Here is an 18706-nt window from a genome sequence, read left to right on the forward strand (position 1 = left end):
CCCCTTGAGGTCCCTCACCCGCCCTCAGAGTCCGCAGTCCTCAGGGCTCAGCAGTGTCCCTTATTCTGACCTGAAATCTGCCATGAAGGCTCCACGAGGGTGCTGGCATGAGTTCCACTTCCTGGGACCCAGGTCACCTCCGCCTGCCAGGCCCCAGGGGATTCAACATGGCCGGGCCTGCGGCTGATCCCACACGGCCCGGAGGACAGTCAGGGGAGGGCTGGCAACCGTGCTAACCAGCTTCCCAGGAGGCTCAGGCCGGGATGCGCAGCAGCCGGGCCGGCTCTCTCGGGGGTAGTTTCCGAATTTCCCTGACTTCCTGCGCTGGATGTCCCTCTGTGAGGAGCGTCAAGACTCTCCTAGGCGTCTCTGGGGGGGTGCAGGGCGCCCTCGGCACAGCCGTCCACAGCCAGGGCCTTGCGGGCCCCCTCCCCGCTCTGCCGCCCACCTGGGGCCCTCGAGGGAGACAGCTGAGAACTGCTGGGCTTCACGGAGCATTGCCTCATGAAGACCCCTCCCGCGAGACAAGACACGCAGGCTTCCCAGGAAGATGAGCTCTGAGTTCACAGTCTGTTTGCCGTCAAGACTGGACCTAAAAAACAGACGGCATCCTAGTCCCCAAGGAGGCCCCGTGGTTGAAGCATGCACGACCCGGCCCCGTGGGAGCCACGTCCAGCAGGATTCAGGAGGCGTCTTTGCACGGCAGGCCCAGCACGAGTCCATGTCTGCGCCCATTGGGTGGGACCCCTGCGTGGGTGCCCTGGAGTCTGGCGCTCGCCCCATTCCCAGGGCCTCACATGGGGGACATGCGGGGGCCTGGGCTGCAGGGCTGGGAGGTGTGCGGGGTGGGGGCAGGTCATAGGAGCCCTGCCTGGTGGACGCGGAGCAGATACACGGGAGAGGGTGGGGGTCCTCGTGCCCTTGAGTCTCCCTGACAGGCCGGTCCTCATCTGTCATCCCCTCCTGGACTTTTCTTCTCTTCGCCAGGACAGGTGAGGGTGGGAAAGGCCCGGGCCGGGGCTCTCCGGCCTCTGCAGATGGGACACCATGGGGCTTTGCGGAGTTCCTGACCGGGAGGGACCGCTGGTCAGAACCAGCCCAAGGGCAGCGGAGGCCGGCTCATACAGCTTCCAGAGCTGGAGCTCAGTAAAGCCTGTGCCTCAGGCTGGAGAAACACCGCCTGACAAATTCCAAGGGAAACAGAGAAGCACCGAATAGACCACAGCCCATTGAACAGGAGACACAAGCAAGCATCCCAGGACGTGGGGACCTGCGGGACCGCTGCTGTGGCCGGGTGGCCAGGAGTGGCCAGTGGAGCCCTGAGAAGCCCCTCCCCCACAGAGGAATGGCCGCCCAGGCGTGGAGAGTGTGGAACACTCGGAACCTTGGACCACGGTCCAGAAGATGGAGGCGTCCATGGATGGGCACAGGCCCTACCTCCCAGCCTTGAGACCTGGGTCGAGACAGCGACCACCATCCACGACAGGGCTAACCTCCCACCTTCTCTCACATGACCTCCTTGAGTGGCTTCGAAATGGTGACGGGGAAGGTTTCCCAGCAGGTGTTGGCTCTGAGCGTGGAACCTGCTTTAGAATCTGGGTTCTTTTCAGCTTGTTCTCTGGTTTTCTCTGGCACACATAGAGCCTGCCTCTGGCTGCCGGATGGGGCGGGAACCACAGCCCTGCCTCTGGGCCAGATGTCAGGCGGTCACACCGTGTCAGTTTGTGTGAGGTATGGAGGGTAGGGACCACGGACAGCAAAGGGAAGCAGCCCTTCTGCAGGGCCTGGGGTGGGATGGAGCTTCGAGGCCTGCGTGTAACCCAGCAGGACCCTGCGTGGGGGACTTCCCAGGACAGATACCACCCCCATCCTCCGCCTGACTCCTGTCTGTAGAAAAACTTTAGCCTTCTCCAAGTTCCAAAGAGTAAATTTAATCAAACAAGTGAGAAAATGTAGAAGCAAAGGAAAACAGTTAAACAAGACAAAATACTAATTGTTTAGCCATTAAACAGATCAAGGACCTTTAGTTCCTCATCAAGGGCCATAGATATTATTCTGAGCTATGTCCTTGAGCTGTTTTGCAGATACTGAAGCCTCCACCAGGTGGAAGAATTTAATTGCACGCTTCTCACAATATAGACCCCAGGCCAGTTGGAACCAGAAGGCTGATGATATTGACTCCTGATGACCTCACCAGCAGCCAATCAGAAGAGCATGCATGAGCTGATCACACCCCACAACCCACCCTCCCTCACCCTGTCTTTTTTTTTTTTTTTTTTTTTTTTTCGGTACGCGGGCCTCTTACTGTTGTGACCTCTCCCGTTGCGGAGCACAGGCTCTGGACGCTCAGGCTCAGCGGCCATGGCTCACGGGCCCAGCCGCTCCGCGGCATGTGGGATCCTCCCGGACCGGGGCACGAACCCGTGTCCCCTGCATCGGCAGGTGGACTCTCAACCACTGCACCACCAGGGAAGCCCCTCACCCTGTCTTTTTTTTTTTTTTTTTGTGGTACACGGGCCTCTCACTGTTGTGGCCTCTCCCGTTGTGGAGCACAGGCTCCAGATGTGCAGGCTCAGTGGCCATGGCTCACGGGACCAGCCGCTCTGCAGCATGTGGGATCCTCCTGGACTGGGGCACGAACCCATGTCCCCTGCATCGGCAGGCGGACTCTCAACCACTGCGCCACCAGGGAAGCCCCCCTCACCCTGTCTTTAAAAACCTTTTCCTGAAAGCCTTTGGGGAGCTGAGGCCTTTTGAGCACTAGCTGCCTGGGCTCCTCGCTTGGCTCCTGAGATAAACACTGCACTTTCCTTCCCCACCAACCGGGGTCAGTAGATTGGCTTTACTGTGGGCGGGCGAGTGGACCCGAATTTGGTTCGGTGACATGCAGGCAGCAGGCACAGGGTGGGCAGCACTGGGACAGCATGTCACCTGGAGAGCTGGTCAATAAAACCCCTAACATGCAGGACGGACGCCCACATTTTTCAGATGAGACAAGAGCAGAAGACGGTCAGATGCCCCGGAGAACAGCCGTGACCACCGCCTGCTGAGATAGCCTTGGGCAGAGCTGCCGCCTCCCACGCCAGGCGGGAAGGCCACGCTCCTCCTGTTTCCGGAGAGGACTGAGGGTCAAGAACGCTCCCCTCTCTTGCTCTGTCCGCCTTTACAGCAGACTGTGCATCGGCACCCAGACCCCAACCCAGTGGGCTTCTCCCAGTCTAATCCCAAAAGTCCCAGGGTGGGAGGTGGGCACGGGCTGTTCCCAGAGCTCCTGACTGAGGCGGCCGGTGGGGGGGCTTCTCAGAAGCTGTGCATCAGCTGTGGCCCCCGGATCAGCTCACATGGAAAGATGACGCTTTCCCCTTCATCCCGTGGAAGAAGGAATGATACATTTTCCATCCTGGCCTCTGGGTCAGAGCTGATGGAGGACCCTCCACTCCGTGGTGCTGGGGCCCCGGCCCCCAGCCCCCAGCTGTGACCATCCAGTGGCCTGAGCGTGGGCCCTGGGCTGCTGAGGGGTCGTGGGCCCTCAGACAGTGACGCAGCCTCTCCTTTCTGGTTTTGTATCTATAAACACGGGGTAGCTGCCCCAGGTCTTACCTGCCTCTCTGCCTCACAGGACTGTTGCAAAGAGTTGCCAGATTTAGCAACAAAGCTGAGGATGCCCAGATGAATTTGAATTTCAGATAAACATTATTTTGGTATAAGTATGTCCCAAATATTGCAAGGGACAAACTAAAAAAAGTTATTCACTGTTCATCTGAAATTCAAATTTGATGGTGCCCTCTTTTTCCTGGCCTCCCTGTCCATGTGTGAGGACGAGCCGGATCCCTGTCCAGATGCTGTCTGAGCAGCACTCAAGATGTGGAGAATGGGTTCTAGCCCCTTGGTCACTCTTTAGGCCCTTTTTCGAAAAGACTCATCAAAGCAGAAGCTCGCCTGCTGAGCTAACGAGTATGTCTCTGTGGACATGTGCTCCAGCTCTTTAAAGACTACATGGCCCAGGGCGGGGTCTCCTGGATGCTCCGTGGCCGGGCCTGTGGCCCAGCTGCAGAGGGGCCAGCAGGGCACCTGCCCCTTCACGTCTCCCAAAGGCGATCAGGGCCTAAGGAACAGCCTTGGCTAAGCTGGGAGACGGCAGCCTCTGGGCCTGAGGAGGTGCTAAGCCCGGGCCCATCCCAGGGACGAGAGCCTTCCTTGGGCCCGAGAAGCCAAGCTCGGCTTGGCTTTCACGGAGCCAGCTCTCCGGGACTAAGACGTGTCCACGTGCCTGCATCAGGTGGGCAGTGTCCTCGGGGCAGGACCATGTGGAGAGTGGGCAGCTCAGGACGCAGCTGCCGCCTGGCATCTGCGCGGCCCTCAGGCAGCCCACGCTCTCTGGGGTCTGCAGGGACCGGAGGGTGGACCGGCGTCATTTATCTCCTTCAAGTGCCCGACACGCTGACCAGGTCCTCTAGGACAGGACACACTGGGGAGGGCCCGCCCTGTCTGTGCTGTGTCCACATGAAGCACAGGAAGGCACTCCCGGCTTCTCTCTTTGGAGGCGGTTTAGAGCGTGTTTCAGGGCGCTTCCGTGTGAAGCCCTCTGAGCGGGAGCTGGAGAAGATTTCCTGGAGATTTTCACGGTGACTCTTCGTCCTGGTCCTGGACGTTCTCCTGGCTGCACGAGGCTGCTGGTCCTGACGTGGGCTGTCTGGGTGTCCAGGGCCAGAGGGAGACGCCAGAGGGCTTGTGGCCCCTTCCACACGTGGCCAGGGCGTCTGTGGGCTGCTGGACGCGGTGAGACGCCCCCTCAGATGGGCCCCAGCTTCATCAGACCAACAGGTCCTGGGCTTGGCCGCTGCCTGGGGTAAACACACAGCGGAGGCCGGAGGCCAGGCCTGGTAGGGGGCCGGGCTCGCCTTGCAGCTGGGCCTGACTCGCCCAGAGCCCTGCAATGTTTTCCATGCTCGCTTTCCCCCTCAGGTTCTGAACTTTGTCCTGGGTTAAAAACAATAGTGATGACAATATTAACATATCGTCTTGAAGGAGAAAAGTTCTTGGGAAATTCTCATCAGTGCCGAGGCCACTGGATGCTGGTGGTTCCGCGGGGGGCCCCCTTCTCCCTCCTTGGGTCAGGGGACACCTGCTGAGCACCCCTGCAGCCCCACACGACCACTTTACCGTCCCTGGAGGCTGCCTTGCGAGCGTGCTCCCGGGGAGACCCATCCGCTATGGGGAAGCCTGAAGCCGGGGTCTGGGCGGGACTGGGGGGGGGCCCAGTGCCGCCCTGGGGACCAGCACTTGGTTTCCCTCTGCGTCAAGGCCCGAGGCGCCCGGCCCAGCGGGAACGAGGAGCGGTCCCATGCCCGCTGCTGTCTCCGGGCCCGTTTGAGCCACGCTGGAGCTGCTGGAAAGGCCGGGATCACGGAGCGCCTCGGGCAAAGGGCAGTTAGGCTGGAGGGCAGGGGCTGGGGGCTGGGGGTAGCTGCACCACATCCCCCAGGCTTCACCGCACGGTCCTTGACAGAGGCGCTGGCCTCCTGGATTTTCTTTTACGTTTTGAGCCACACGCGGGTCTAACTAAGAAAACATCATCAGGAAGGGCCGGCGGGGCTGCGCTGGAGCACACGCTCTGCTCGCTCCGCACGTGGCCGGCATCCCTGCTCCCGACGGGGCGCGGGTGGCGCTCGGCTTCGGCAGCCGGGCCTCCAGAAACCCAGTGGCGCTGCGCTGACGGCGGGCCCTGCCACCCCCGCTCACCGTCACCGAGATCTGACCTCTGGGGGTGAACGCTGTCCCGTGTCGGGAGGCCAGGGCCGTGACACATGGGGCGTCACCATCGACACTTGAACGTTCCGGGGAGACCCCGGCCCCAACACGCAATTAAAGGCGGTCACTGGCCTGGGTGGCTAGAGTTGACTAAGAATAGAAAACCGTGTCACATGTTAGCAGCAGCTGCAAACCCATGACTGGATGATGCATTAGTTTCATTAACTGTAAAAGCCCAGATTTTAAAAATTGTTTGTGCTTCAGACATAAGGATGTTTTCTACATAATTTGGAAATGGTCAATCTGATGGCACTGGAACTTCTCACAAAAACTTAAGTGTAACTTTGGTTCCGAGCATGTGTCTCACAGGTACTTGTTTTAATCCTTGTCTTTCCCTCCTTCACCCTTAGGTTCTATGTTTCTCTGAGTCCCCTCATTCCTCTGCAGCCGCTTCACGGGCCGGGGAGCTGGGGGTCTCCTGGTCTCTGCTCTTATCTCAGCCTCAGGGGGCACCCTGCACGTGGAAGGCGGGAGGAAGGTGAGGGGAGGTGCTCACAGCCCACTCGGGGCCAGGGGCAGACGCCAGGGGCAGTGTAGGGAGGTCCCATGGCGGGGGACATGGGAGGTCAGTCGCTCTGCATTTCACAGCTGTCACACACAGATCCAGAGGAAATCCCCACTTCCTGAAAGCCGTCAGATCTGTTTAAATGGCAGCAAAATGGTATCAACAGCATAATAACAACAATGCAGAACAATTAAAGCCTGGAGGCTGTGGGGTGGGCAGAGGCGCTGGGCCATGCTCCTGGGCTGTCGATGGCCCACCACGCCCCAAGGCTGTCCTGGCCCGTGTGTGCACGTGTGTGCTGGATGGAGCCTGGGCCCCTGAGTGACCGCCGAGGCAAGGCCGGTCGACTGGCCTGGATGGGACGTGAGTGAGAAGTAAAACTGCTGTGCTGAGACTCGGGGTCATTTGTTACAGCAGCCTGCGACACTGATGAATACACACCATGAGGACATCTGCAGCATCAACACCGGTCTCTCGGCCGTCCTGTCCTGTCATCACGGTCTCAGCCTTGAACTGCAGAACAAGACAGTCTGGAGGGAGCGGGGAATGCAGGGCGGACGTGGGGAGGAGGTAGCCTCTGCTCGGTCCCGGCTCAGCTGCCCATCCAGGCAAACAAAGACCTCAGCTGGTCCAGGGACGCGGGGCAGGCCTGGCCTGGGCCGTGGGAGGCTTTTCCGGTGCCGACACCACTGAGGCCTTAGTGGAGCTCAAGCCCAGGTGGTCAGCACCTCCACCACCACAAGGGAGCTCCCTGCGGGCTCAGAGGGTGAGTTTTATAGAAAACCTCAGGGGTCACCCCCAGGAGGGCATGAAACTCAGCACAGTATGGAAAAATTACACTTTACTAAATAATTCATTTTCTTGAGTGAAAGCCTTGCAGGAAAGGTAAGGGAATTTCGCTGAGGTAATCATGGCGATGACCTCTTCAGAGGTGATGGGGGGAGGGCCGGCACAGGAGACCCCACCCCCAACAAGGGTGCTGCTCCCACAGACCCGCTGAGACTGCCTGGGGTTTGCCAACCCTCAGCGCCAGGAGTCCTGGGACCAGTCAGAGGTTGGTGACCCCTGTGCTGGTGGGAGCCGCCCTGCCCCCCAATCTGGGTGCCAAGGCCAAGGGTCGTAGGGGAAGGTGCAGCCGAACTCCGAGTCTGCCCAGAAGGCACCCCTAACGGCACTCTGTCCTGCCCCTAGGGCCCCTGCGGGCAGGGCCGGCTCCTGGGGGTGTGACTGGGTGTGGGGCTTGGGTCAGGTTTCCGATGGACAGCCCCTGCCCCCAGGTGCGGGGGAAGGGCAGGTGACTGGCACACTGGGGCCTCTCACGGCACCTGGGGCTCGGGGCAGGGGCTCGCTGTCCTGGTGCCACGTTATCAGGACCCTGTCCATCCACCCCCGGGCCGGGCCCAGGCCCTCACTTGGCATACGGGGGCCTTGGGTCACCGCAGCTGGATGTGGGGACAGGCAAAACTGGAGGCCCTGGCACATGGGGAGGGCACGTGTGCCCCAGAGGGGGGATGCATGCACATCAGCCTGGCCACCCCCTCGCCTCCACTGCACACTCTGGGAAACGTCCGGATTATCATGGCAGCTTTTCATGTATAAATAGTTTAGACCCATTTGCCAAAAATGATTCTTACATCTAGCTTGTTAAAATCCATTAGCCACAGAAAATCCTCAGCGTGCATCCAGACATCTATTTTATTGGCACTTTTTAACAGGAGGTTTCTTTGTTTCCGCTCCAGGCAAAAATGATCCTTAGAAAAACCTCCCTTCAAAGTCTTTGAAAGTAGAGTATACAGAATGTGAATCTAGAGAAAACCACAACAGTACAGAAACAAAGAAGGTGAAATCCAGGCAGCACCCTGCTTTTTCCAGAGGAGCCTGTGTTGTTTCTGCCTGGTGACACATCAAGCCCCAGGAAAGGTGGCAATGGGAACACAGTTGCCAGCACAGTTCAGACAGAATTAGTCCTCACAGACACTTTGGTTCCAAAAGTCCAAGCAAGGCCCCCGCTGACCGAGGTAATCCAGTTATTCTGTTATGTCTGGAGACAGGAGAAGGAGTGATGGTGATCCTTCTACGGGAGACACTTAAATATCAGCCACAGGTCGCTGGGCTTGAGACCGTGGAGATTAGACCACAGAAGGTATTAAAGCCTTGAAAATGGCGGAGAGCTGGGGACAAGTATCTTCATATATATTTACTACTATGAGGAAGTTATCTGCCATAAACTAGCCTGGACACACCCGCCAAGCCAGGCCGAACTCGGATGCTGGACTTTTGTGTAGGGGACACAGGCTGGGGGCAGACGTGCCCTTTGCCGGGGCCACGCCCACGTGCTTCCCCGAGCGGCCCTGGACACTGGGGCCGGAGCCCGCGTCCCTCGGCCGGGGCGTCGCGCTGCTCCGGCATCGGCCCCGGGCTCTAGACGGGGCTGCGGCTCCTCTTCCAAGACCCACACCCGGGCCAGTTTGGCGGCACTAAGGGCTGTGGGAGCTTCCACACTGTGTGTTGGATTGAGGCTGTTTACAGAGAAGATTAAAATCCACCTGTTATGCTCAGCTCTTTGGTGAGGAGACCCCAGGGGTGCCCCTCGGCCGCCCCCTTGGCCCTTATCTAGATGCCCCGATTAGACTATCTGGAACCTTCAGCTCCCCAAGTGCCCTCACTGGAGGACATGAGATGCCGTGACCAAGCCCGAAGGGCTCAGGCCAGACCCCGGCCCAGTGACCAGCCCCTTTTCCTGCAGTCGCTCCACCACTGCGGGGCTAACACCATGTCAGCACAGCTGTGGACCCGCAGACCGCGAGACGGGGTCTCAGGATGGGCATCAGTGAGAGAACTCGGAGGAAGGTTCTGACACCACCAGCAAGAAACAGCATCTGTGGAAGCTGACAAACCAATCCTGCTTTGTGGAAATAAAAGGCCTCAGGGAGGACAAACAATCCTGAAAAAGAACGAAGTGAGTTTAAAAAACGTACTGCAAAGCTACAGTCATCAAGACTGGTTCTGGCACAAGGACAGAGCATACATCAGTGGGACAGAATCCAGAGTCCAGAAATAAACCCTCACACTCACCATCAGCTGATTTCCAGCAAAGGCGCAAAAGTAATTCACTGGGGAAAGGTCAGTCTTCTCAACACGTGATGCTGGGACAGTGAGCATCTACGGGCAGGAAGAAGGATTTATATAAAAAAGATGAACTTGATCAAAATGGATCAAAGAACTAAATGAAAGAACTAAAATTATAAAACTCTTAAAAAGAAAACATAGGAGTAATACCTTGGGACCTCGTGACCTTGGGTTAGGCAAAGATTTCTTAGATACAGAAAGCACCACGATTTTAAAAAATTGATAGATTCAATTTCAAAAGACATTAAAAGGAAAAGGTAAGCTATAGACTGAAGGAAATAATTGAAATCATATATCTGATGAAGAACTTGTATCCAGAATATATAAAGAGCTGTTACAACTCAATAATAATAAAATAAATAACCCAAATAGAAAGTAGAAAGTAGGCAAAATATTTGAATAGTTATCTCATCAAAGAAGATACAGAAATGGCTATTCCATGCACTAAAGATGTGCAGCATTGTTGGTCAGTAGGGAAACGTGAGTCAAAACCAGCTGTAGGGGCTTCCCTGGTGGCGCAGTGGTTGAGAGTCTGCCTGCCGATGCAGGGGACACGGGTTCGTGCCCCGGTCTGGGAAGATCCCACATGCCGCGGAGCGGCTGGGCCCGTGAGCCATGGCCACTGAGACTGCACATCCAGAGCCTGTGCTCTGCAACAGGAAAGGCCACAACAGTGAGAGGCCCGTGTACCACACACACACAAAAAACCAGCTGTAATGTCAGAGGCACTGGGATGGGGAAGTGTGGAAGGATGGGTGCGAACGTATTGGTGAGGCTGGCACCCCCCTCCTCACCCCCCATGACGAAGCCTGGGAGATGGAGGTGTGGGCCTGGTGTCCACACACGTGGTTCCCATAGGGCAGGTTTGGAGACGCTACTTCTGCCTGGAACCACGCCCTGTGCCCCACGAGGAGGGACCCACTGCCCAGATCGAGGGCCATGGCCAAGTACAGCCCAGGGTCCCGGGCAGGTATAGGCAGAGCTGGGGTCTGAGGAGAAGCTCGGCTCAGTGGGGCAGAGCGTCCACCCCGTGGTCAGAAAGCACCCCTGGAATGCAGAGCTGCAGTGCAGGCCCGCTTAGTGCCCACCCGGCAAAGAGCCCCATCAGGTCCAGAGTGTTGGCCCCGCCGGGCTCAGGGGTCCAGGGTCGTCGCATCTCCCCTGGGGGCCTGGACGGAGAGGAGCCGCTAGCGCTGGCCCATCGAGGGGCTCAGGCCGCTACGTCCAGACCAGCTGCGTCCAGACCAGGGCTGCTGCTCCAGGGCCCGGCTTTGGAGCCAAGAGGAGATTTCCCACTCGCTCCCCTGGAATCCTAGGGGGGTCCTTGCCTGAAGCCGAGCCGGCTGCTCTGCGATGGGGGCGTCCTCATCACCCCCTGCAGTGGCTCCTGGAGACCCCCCTGCTGCAGCCGCGGGGCCCCGCGTTCCTCCATGTCGCCGTGGAGGGTTCTCTCTGCAGGGAAAAACATTCCCAGGTGGCAGCTGTCCTGTGCTCAGTCCAAAGGCCTTGTAGACCGTGGCCCTCAGGACGGGGTCTGCACGGATGTGCCATCCAGGATGGGGTGGTCATCCAAGCAGGGTTGTGAGGACAGAGCCTCATCAGCCTGCAGGTCCTTGACATCTAAGGGTCAAAGCAGGGACTAGTGTAACCCTGTGCGCATTGAAAGGTCTCAGGATGAGGACGGAGCCTGAGGCCACGACACCCCAAGGGAAGGAGCAAGTCAGTGACACGCTTCTCAACGTGAGGCTCCTCCTCCTGCTGAAGCCGCTGGGTTTTTCCATCCTTTTTCCTTTTTTGATGGCAAGGAATGCTAAGTTGCTCATCTCTCTCCAAGTCCTTATTTTGGGAAACTTGTCCACAGCTGCGTGATCGCGAATAGTCCTTCATCCTGATTACAGTCTGTCCGCTGTGTCCCCACGGCAGCCGTCCGTAGGCGGGGGTGGGCAGGGCGTGGGGAGGCCCTGGTGGTGTGAATGTCCAGTCTGGTTCCCTGTGCTGGAGAATCACCAGAAGAGGGAAGGAGGGTCCCACGTGTGTCCTCCTGGTTCCCGGCCAGCACGTGTGTGTGGAAACCACCTGAGGGCAGGAAAGGGCCAGCGAGAGGCTGAGAGGGAACCTCCGTCCAGCCAGATTAGAAAACCTCGCGACTCCTGGGCCCTGGGTAGATTCACAGAATCATTTCACTGGTGGAAAATAACGAGTCCTGGAAAAAACACCGCCCTGGTCCCACCTCACAAATCTTAAGAAGTGAGACTCACAAGGATCAGGTAATTTAACCGAATCCTAGAGCACAGAAAATTCCAGCACTTGCCAACGTAAAATCCGCAGTGTCTGGGTCTGCTCAAAGATTGCCGGCCTGCACCGAAGCGGGAAAAAACCACAGAGCAAGACCACGGCCCAAGGAGGCGATGGGCCCACAGGCTGGGACGCAGGGCCGTCACACGCCTCACCCCGGGGCGGGGCAGCCTTGGAAGCTGCCACAGAGGCGTCCGCAGGGCACTCTTCTGTGCGAGGCAGCCTTGTGCGGTGCTGTGTCCTCTCAGGTCCAGGGGCGAACAGGTGGAGGCGGGAGGGGCCTGCAGAGCTCGGTCCGCACAGGCCTCCACCCGCCTGGGCCCCCGGCAGTGCTGGCCTCCTGCCCAGGGCTCTGCTCACCGCCAGGACTGACCACTCGGCCTCTGGGCGCCGGGCAGCCGGCCGGCGCCTGCTCCCCCCGCCACCCCACCGTCAGGTGCCTGCTCTCGTCCTCACCTCCGGTCCCCTCGTGGTCCCGGGTTTGGTGAGAAGGGGGGCCGACGGGGTGAGGGGCCGCGGCTGAGGGCTCCCTTCCTCGGGCCTGGGGAATGGGTGCAGGAGGACGAGGGGGTAACCCCGGGCTCCGGGAAGGCATTACGGAAGAGGGCGCAGGGAAGGTGGGCTCAGGACAGGCCTGGAGGAAGCAGGACCCGCCGAGATGAGGCCTGACTCCCGGGGTGGGGATTAGGAAGGTGCAGCCAGAGCCAGGGGCCCTGAGGGGCTGCCAGGGACCCGGGGAGGAAACGGAGCCCAGCTCAGGGTGAGGACGGGGTTGGAAGGAGGGTGCCAGGCAGGGGAGGGTGTGCAGCCTCACTAAGCGGCTGGGGCCGGAGCTGACAGACGGGTCTCGGGCTGGGCTGGGCGGCGGGGGCGGCGTGCGGGGCGGCAGTGCAGGGGGTGAGCTAAATGGAGACACTGATGGGCAGGTCGGGAGGCGGGTGTGTGCTTTCCCGGCCCTCAGAAACCACTGCTGAGCTTGGCACAGATGCTTTGACGCAGAATCAGATGCTTGCATGGGCTGGTCGGTGGGTGTTCACAGGCCGAGCGGCCAGAGTGACGACAGTGCCCAGGCTCCTCGGGATCCAACGGCAGCCCCGTGGCGTGGCCCCGTTCACGTCTTTAAAGCGAATCTTAGCTGCTGTTTATAGTTCAGGAGAAAAGCATTCTAAGTGCTTGTCCAGGGCCTCGGGGGAAAGACAGGCGAGCTCGTGTGAACGCTGGTGCTTCTGAAAATACCCGCCAGAGTGAGCTCAGCAGAGAAAGGCGGGCTGGGGCCGCTGCCTGGCTGCTCGGCACGCCCCGCACCCTGAACCTGGACGGCAGGTCGTCATGGGAACCTCAGCTCGGGGTCGGCACCCCACAGAAGCTCTACCCAAGTGTCGGTAAAACACCTTCCAAGAAGCAACCTCTTCATCTCAGCACAAAGGCCAAAGCGCTGGGGACCCCCAGGTGCCTCCCGAGGGGAGAGGGACCCTGAGACTCCGATGCACGTCTGAGAACACATGCCCTCTTTACTGCGGGGCCCCTGGGACAGTCGCCGGGCTTGCAGTGACCTGTCCCGATGCAGCAGGGCCTCCTCCATCCCCTCCCCCAGCACACAAACTGGCCAGCCACACGGGGGATGGGCTGGCCGTGACCCCCAGGCCTCGAGGTCTGCACTCGACAAACTGTCCCCGGGCACAGAGGTCAGGGTGCAGAGTCCACCCCTGAGTCTCACTAGGGGTTCCTCTATGCCTCCCCAAGTTCACAGGGTCGGGGGGACACACCTGGGGAGGACCCGTGAGCAAGGGCCTGTGGGTGTGCTGCCCTGCCCCTTATCTGGGGGGAAGTGACTCTGTGAGCGTGGGTCCTGTCCTTCCCTCTAGTGGGATGGAAGCTGGGAGGGAGCCCCCTGGAGAAGAGAGACCCCATCACCCCTCCCCTGACAGAGCCCATGGGAGGCTGAGTGGGTCAGGCTAGGCTCCTTCACTGGCTGGAAACCGCAGGGCTCAGCCGGCCTTTGTCAGGAATCTGAGCTGAGATGGGGGCGTCTGGAGAGACGCAGCCCCCAAGACAGCGGGGGCACAGCCAGCCCCTCCATCTGTTAGGCAGGGTGGGAGGCCAGGCCCAAGGGCCCCCCTGCCCCAGGCCAACCCCCAGACATGCACCCGAGGGGAGGGGCTCACATGAGCCGGGGGACAGCAGGAGGCAGGGGTCATGGGGCGCCTGGAGCCTCCCCAGCACACTCCACACAACTGAGACCCCGAGAAATGGCTTGCAGGCTTTCTAAGACGATAGGACGGGAGACACACACACACACCCTCAGCTTTCACGTGCTCGGGCTAACCCACAGGCAGATGCACAAATCAGAAACCAAAGAAATACAGGGCCGTGGGGGACAGAGGCGGTGGGGGGAGCCCAGAGCTGGAGGCAGCTGCCCCTCCTGCCGGAGGGCTGGGCTGCGGGGCTCTGGGGGCCGCACGCTGACCCACTGTCGGCAGCAAGGCCGTGGTCTCCATCGATGCAGCCCAGGCGGTCAGGGCACCTGCAGCATCCACTGTGCTCAGGCTGAGACGGACCTTGGGTTTGGTGATGACCTCTTAGATACAACACCCAAGGCATAGTCCATGAAAGAAATAACTGATCAGCTGGACGCCATTAAAATGAAAGACTGCCGCTCTGCTCAAGATGATGGAAGAAAAAGAGAAAGGAAGCCACAGACTGGGAGAAAACATTTGCAAAACACACATCTGATAAAGGACTGCTGTCCAAATATACAAAAGAACTCTTAAAACTCAGCAAAAAGAAAACAACCCAATTACAGTGGGCGAAAGACCTTAACAGACACCTCACCAAATAAGCTATACACATGGCAAACAAGCATATGAAAAGATGCTCCACAACATATGTCATCAGGAAAATGTAAAGTAACACACAATAGCGCTACACACCTATTAGAATGGTCAAAATCCAAAACCACGGACAACACCAAGTGCTGGAGAGGGTGCGGAGCGGCAGGAACTCCGTTACGTCGCTGGTGGGAACGCAGAGCAGTGCAGCCACTTCGGGAGACAGCTTGACGGCTTCTAACAAAAATAAACGTCCTGGGCTTCCCTGGTGGCGCAGAGGTTAAGAGTCCGCCTGCCGATGCAGGGGACACAGGTTCGTGCCCCTGTCCGGGCGGATCCCACGTGCCACGGAGCGGCTGGGCCCGTGAGCCATGGCCACCGAGCCTGGCGTCCGGAGCCTGTGCTCCGCAACGGGAGAGGCCACAACAGTGAGAGGCCCGCGTACCGATAAAAAAATAAAAAAAATAAAAAATAAACGTCCTCTTACCATGTGGTCCACCCAGCAACTTTGTTCCTTAGTATTTACCCAAAGGAGTGGAGAACGTACATCCACACAAAAACCTGCGCACAAATGTTTGTAGCAGCTGTATTCATAACTGCCAAAACCTGGAACAACCAAGATGTCCTTCCGTAGGTGAACGGGTTAATAAACTGTGGTCCATCCAGACACTGGAATATTATTCAGTGTACAAAGAAACGAGCCACCAAGCCATGAAAGACAGAGAAGAACTTTAAATGCTTTTTACAAAGTGAAAGAAGCCAATGTGAAAAGGCTGCCTACTGTATGATTCCAACTCTATGACATTCTGGAAAAGGCAAAACTGTGGAGACAGTAAAGAGACCAGTGGCTGCCAGGGGTTGGGGGGAGGGAGGGATGAACAGGTGGAGCACAGAGGATGCTTAGGGCAGGGAAACTGCTCTGTATGACACTGTGAGGATGGATACATGTCATTATACATTTGCGCAAACCCACGGAATGTACAAAAACACCAGTAGTGAACTGTGATGTAAACTATGGACCGGGTGATGATGACGTGTCAATATAAGTTGATCAATTGTGATAAAGGCCCCTCTGGTGAGGGATGTTGATGTGGGGGAGACTGCCTGCGTGGGGCAAGAGGTGTGCGGGAAATCTCTGTACCTTCCACTCAACTCCATGTTGTCTTAGAATGCGCTGACAAAATTAAGTCAATTAAAAAAAAACTTACAGTAGCATAAGACATGAAATGTTTAGGATGAAGTTAATAGAACATGCGTAAGACCTATACACTGAACACTATATCACATTACTGAGAGAAATGAAAGAATATTTAAGTGAAACAAAGGATACATTTATGATTCAGGAGACTCAATGTTGCTAAGATGTCAATTTCCCCTAAACTGATCCATAGATTCAATGCAACCCAATCAGTTTGAAGAAATTGACAAACTGATTCTAAAATTGATATGAAAAAGCAAAAAATATAGTAGAGGCAAAACAATTTTGGGGAAAAAAGAACAAAGTTGGAGGACGTGCTGCCTGATTTCAAGGTCTCCTGTCAAGTTATAGTAATCAGGACACAATGGGATTGGTATAAGGAGAGATGTCAATAAAGCCAACAGAACGGGGTCCAGAAATCTGCCCTCACTTGTACGGTCCACTTATTGTTGACAAAGTTGTCAAGATCATTCATTGGGGAAGGAATAATTCTTTTTCAACAAATGGTGCTGAAACAACTGGATACCTCTGTGGGAAAGAAAAAAAAAAAAAGAACTCTGACTCCTGCCTCACACCAAACACAAAAATTAACTCAGATGGAACAGAGGCCTCGCTGTCAAAGCTCTCCTTGTAAGGGTTCTAGAAGAATATATGGGAGAAAGATTTCCGCAACTTTGAAATAGGTAAGATTTCTTAGAGAAGACTTAGAAGTCATAAAAGAACGACTTGAGAAACTGGACTTTCCCAAACTCGAAAAGTTCTGCTCTTTGAGAGACACTGCGAAGAATGTAGAAAGTCAGTTTACAGTCTGCGAGGGACACTGGCGACAGCTGGGGCAAGGGACCCACGTGCGGAAGAATGCTTACAGCCCAGTAACGAAAAGGTGAGCAGCCCAAGGAAAACAGGGGCAAAATATTTGAACAGGTATTTCATAAAGCAAGGTACGCCAATGGTCAATAAGCACACGAAAAAGTGCTAATGTCATTAACACCCGGGAAATTAAAACTACAACGACTACACACCTACTAGAACAGCTAAAACTTGAAAGACTGACCATACCAGGTGCTGGCAAGGATGTGGAGGGACGGCGCGCTCGTCACTGCTGAGGGGAAATACTTGGGCAATTCAGAAAAGTATTAAGCGCTCTTACCGTATGACTGAGCTATTCTACTCCTAGGGATCGACTCGAGAGGAATGAGACCACACGTCCACACAAAGACCTGTGGACCAATGCTCATAGAAGCTTTATTCATAAAAGCCCCAAACCAGAAGCAGCCCAAATGCCCAACAACAGTCAAATAAATGTAAGAAATTACGGTTCATCCACCCGATGGACCACTAGTCAGCAATAAAAAGAAATGAACCATTGATACACACACCACGGGTGAATCTCAAAATAATTGTGCTCCACTTGTGTGCAGTTCCTCAAAAGGCAAACCTAATCTGTGGTGGCAGAAAGCACACCCCTGGCTGTCCAAGGCTGGGCATGTGAGGGGCAGGAGGGAACTTCGGGCTGGAGGGAATGTTCATACCCTGACTCTGGTGCTGGTTTGTGTTCAGTTGTCAAACATTATCCGAATGTACAGTTTTAAAAGGTGCATTTTACTGCATGTAAATCTTACCTCAACAAAGCTGGTTTTTAAATGAAACGTCCTCTTCTGCAGTGTTGTCCATGGCTTATGTGCAGCCTGTTCCCACTGTCCCCCTGGGAGGTGGTCAGGACAGCGTGTAGATGGGGCCCCCGTCCCGTGGCCCTGCACTCAGGCCCAGGCACCAGGCCGACCTCAGCAAGACCTGGGCCGAGTCACCACCCAACCCCCAGCCCCCCTGTCCTGCCCGGCCCCTCCCGGATGGGAGAATGTACGGCCCTGGCACTGACCCCTGGTCACACCCAGAGACCAGGGAACCAGCCCACTGGGTCCATCCAGTGCAGAGTCAGCCCCCCAGTCCTCAGAGCCCTCTGTCGGGGGGCAGAGTGTCCTGGGGGCATGAGGTCACCCTGTGTGAGGGACACAGGCCCAGAGGGCGGACAGGCTTGCCCAAGCCGCCTGAACTAAGGTTCCACTGACGCCCCCCCATCCACGTATCCACCACCCCACCAGGAGACCCAGGAGGCTGGAGAGCCAGGGAGAGCCCCCAGAGTGTGGTGTCGGCCATGCCGTCGGCAGACAAGTGGACCCTGCATGTGGAGGGAACGCCCAGCCCTCACTTGGCCAGCCAGGTGCAGCCCTGGAAGGAGGCGCTAGGTGCGCTTCCTTTTGTCCAGGTGCAGAGCAGACAGATTGGGGAGACATGGGTGTCACGCAGGCCTGTCACGTGCCTCGGGGCCCAGCCGCAGCACAGATCTCTCCCTGCCCTTGTGTGGCCTCCTGGGGCCCCGAGACACATCTCCCCACTGGTGTCACTGTTTGGACATTTAAACTGGCCGGCAGCCACTGCAACCATCCACTTTGACTGGACTTGTGCCGCATCCATTGCCCGGTGCGGGACCTGCCGGCTGAGAGGCAGAGGCTCCAGCCCAGGCCCAGACGCCCCGTGCTGGCTGCAGTGCCACCTGACAGACAGAGGTCTGTGCGCCTGGAAAGGCTCCTGCCCGCCTCCCCCCAGAGTCCAGCCCCTCGGCACTGCCTGGCCGCCCCATCCCGGCACGAGCAGTCACCTCCTGAGAGCAGACCTCACAGGCCCCAGCGGGGACACGATGTTAGCAGAGTCACACGTGGTCTGACGGAGCGCTTCCCTCCGTGATTTAGTAGAGGCGAGACTCCATCTTGTCCTGAACACAAATCTGTGTGCTCAGAGTACAGCTCCCACTTCCAAAAGATCAAAATCCTGTTTCCCAAACCCGGGGTCCACCCCCCTGACACGGAGTGACACATACGTGTTCCCAGTGCTTCGGAAACGTTGGGATAAATAGCATAACCTTAACCTGCCTGCAGAAAG

This window comes from Mesoplodon densirostris, chromosome 1, assembly GCF_025265405.1.
Source record: "Mesoplodon densirostris isolate mMesDen1 chromosome 1, mMesDen1 primary haplotype, whole genome shotgun sequence".
In the NCBI taxonomy this organism is placed as follows: domain Eukaryota; kingdom Metazoa; phylum Chordata; class Mammalia; order Artiodactyla; family Ziphiidae; genus Mesoplodon; species Mesoplodon densirostris.